The following is a 3,076-nucleotide window of genomic DNA, read 5'->3' on the forward strand; positions in this document are numbered from 1 at the left end:
CTGAGGAACGCTAGAGCACCCCAGGCTGGCCTTGCCTGTGCCTGGAGTGCCTCGCCCCGCCCTCTTGTGGTTGGTTCTCCATTCATGCGACCTGCTCCAGGGAGCCCCAGGGGACTCCTCGTCACCGCCAGCTCTGCTTACCTTAACCTGAGTGATTGTGGCCCTTTGCTCTCTGATACATTCTCCATCACTTCACCTCCCTGAGGTCTGGAGCTGCTTGCTGCCTGCCACCTTCCACAGGTCACAGGGTTCTCAGAGGCTCGGCCCAAGCCCTGCCTGCCTTTCTCCCAGTCTCCCCTCCTTGCAGCCGCCCTGTTTCTGGAATGCACTAAGGCTCCCTTCCTGTGCCCTCCCCAGGCTGCCCCCGTGCCTATGTCCTCGCTGTTGGGGCCCTGCTGGGCAACACTCTTCAGAGTCGGCTCACCTGGTCACTTATCTAGAACGGCAGTCACACTTCCCACTCTGTTCTCTTGTTCCCATCCACCTGCTACAGACAAGGCCCAAGAGGACCGATATCATAGACAGCAAAAGTGGCAGGAGTGGCTTGTGTCCCCAAGTAGCCATAGCACCAAAGTCCCGAGAACGAGGATGCCCATAACAGAGACGTTCTCCAACCTCCTTCCCGTGGGACTAAGTTCTGACCAACGGGCTGCTAGCAGGAAGTCATCTGCAGGCAGGGGCACAGTCCCAACCCGCTCCTCCTCCCTGTGTGATGGGATGTGGACATGATGACTGGTGCCGCTGCAGCCACACTGGACCACAAGGCCAAAAACTGCGGGTCTGTGGTAAAGCAGCAGTTTTTGTCAAATTTTGGAGCTTCTGGATCAGCCTTGACCCACCTTGGGCAGGACAGAGGACTGAACCCACACCATGCCAGCCCTGTGGGATTGCAAGTTTCTTGTGACTCACTGCTGAGAAGTTAAAGCAGGAAGTTAGAGCTGCCGGGGCCAGCATCACAGAGGTTGCTGGGCGCTGGACAGGCGTGTGTGTGTGTGGGAGGGGAGGTGGTGGCATGCAGGCTGAGATATGCGGAGCCAGTGGGAAGCAGAGGCGGCCGGCAGCACACACGCTCCGTCTGCAGGCCTGGACTGCTTCAGTGTCACCCCGACAGCCTCCTTAAGTCGCCATTCAAGTTAAGTAAAAAAGGCAAATTGCATCTGTCTATACCAGCTCTCCCCTTCCCACCAGGGCTCCTCCATGGAGGGCGTAGAGTGAGCCAGCAGGAGCTGGGACAGGCAGCACAGCAACGGGGAGGGGGATGTGGAGGGGGAGCTGGCATTCAGCACCTGCCCAGCCTGGGCTGAGCTGCTGTCAGCCTAACCCTGGAATGAACCCCCACCCTCTGCCCCCTGCCCTGAAGCTCCCACCCCAGCACCCCATGGTTTTGCAAGGAGGGGCAGCCATGTGGCCATTCTCAGCAACGGAGCGGAGGTTGTGCCCACCCCCAGCCCCGGGCTTCTCTCCAGGAACACATCTCCATGCCTGTCCAAGGCTGCTACCATGTTGGCCTGACACATCCAGTTCACACAGTCAGAGGACATGCATCCGTTTTCTCTGGTCCCAGGCCACAGTGCAGGCTGGAATGAGGAAAGCCATCGGACACCCAGAGGACCCCCGAGGCTGCATTCCTGGTCATTGGCATCCCAGCACAGTGGCCAGGCCAGTCAAGGACCCTGTCAGGAGCCAGGGAAGCCCTCTGCAGCTTGGGAGAGCAAGCGAGGGTGTCAGGGAGACATCCTGTAGGTGGCAATCTCTTAGCTGGCCCTGGACCAACAGGAATTCAATCAAGTTGTCGTGTGGGTGCTGCGCCGTGTCGCGTCTAGGGTCCTGGTGCATTTGTCCTCCCCTTTGGTTTCCTTTGGGAACCTCTCCCTTCCTCTGCTTCTACTGTCAGGCCACCTGACCTAGCGAGATCCCAGGCCAAGTCGGCCCGCTAGGGAAGTGCTGTGTTCCCATGCATGTGCACCTGTGAAGGCTGAAGCTGCTGCAGGAGGGGAGCCCTGCGTGGAGCCCTGTCCTCTGGGGGCTTGGACCGAGCCGCCCGACCAGGAGTCACCATGGGGACCTGCTCCATCTTCCACCCTGCCTCTGCTGCTTGCACTTACCCAGTGCCAAAGCTGCTGTCACGTGCATGAACGAGACCAGCAGGGCCGCGTGGTGCCAGATGGCTATGCCCAATGCCCAGAGCCCAGGGAGTGGGTGTGGGGGCTGCCTTACGGAGGCAGTGGTATTTGAGTCAGAACTCAACGTAGGTACAAATGTGAGAGAAAAGGACAGGCTGGAGTTTCTGTCGCCACATTTTCAATCCTGAATATGCACTACGATGAAACCCCTTTTTTTGAATGCTTTCTTAGGACAAGTCCAGTGACTTTAAAAAGGAAGAGGACACGAAAAACCCCAGCGGTGGACAAGAAGGCCATTCCCTCCGAGGGCGGCAGCAGGTGGGCTGATGGAAGGTGCTGGAAGATCCTGGATCCTGCGGGGCCCCTCCACGCCAGACAACCCCAGGGACTTGGAGGGACTGGCTCTGAGGGTCTGTTTCTGGCCTTGCAGCATCAAGGGGCAGCTAGCTGAGATGACCCTGCACCCGGAGGGCTGAGCCGGGGACGCCTCCATATTCTGCACTTGTAGCTGGTGATGTCCCAGCCCACGGCGTCGCCAGGCCTCTGCTCATGCTGCTGCAGCTTCGCCCAAGGAGCGGCCCCAGCCGGCCCCAGTCCAGAAGGCGCAAGCGGATTTCCTGGCCGCCGTCTGCCACTGCTTGTTGGAAGGAAGCCGCCACAGCCCAAACATTTGTTCCCAGGGAATTAGATCGTCACCTCCCGCTAATGAAGCCAGGCTGCGCAAACACAGGGAGGCAAGGCGGCAGGTTGCCTGTCTCTCGGGCGGCACAGGAGCTGGCACCGCAGGTGTCTCCCCGGCGCAGCGCACACACGCACACGTGGCAGAGCAGCCTACGCCGAGGGCGGGGCCCCTAACTTGCCCAGGTGAGCTCTAGCCTGGCGGTGTGAGCTCTAGCCTGGTGGCCTGGTGGTGTGGCCCAGGCCCAGCTGGAGGCTGCAGCAGCTCGGAGGGA

Source organism: Ochotona princeps, chromosome 21, assembly GCF_030435755.1.
Source record: "Ochotona princeps isolate mOchPri1 chromosome 21, mOchPri1.hap1, whole genome shotgun sequence".
Taxonomy (NCBI): domain Eukaryota; kingdom Metazoa; phylum Chordata; class Mammalia; order Lagomorpha; family Ochotonidae; genus Ochotona; species Ochotona princeps.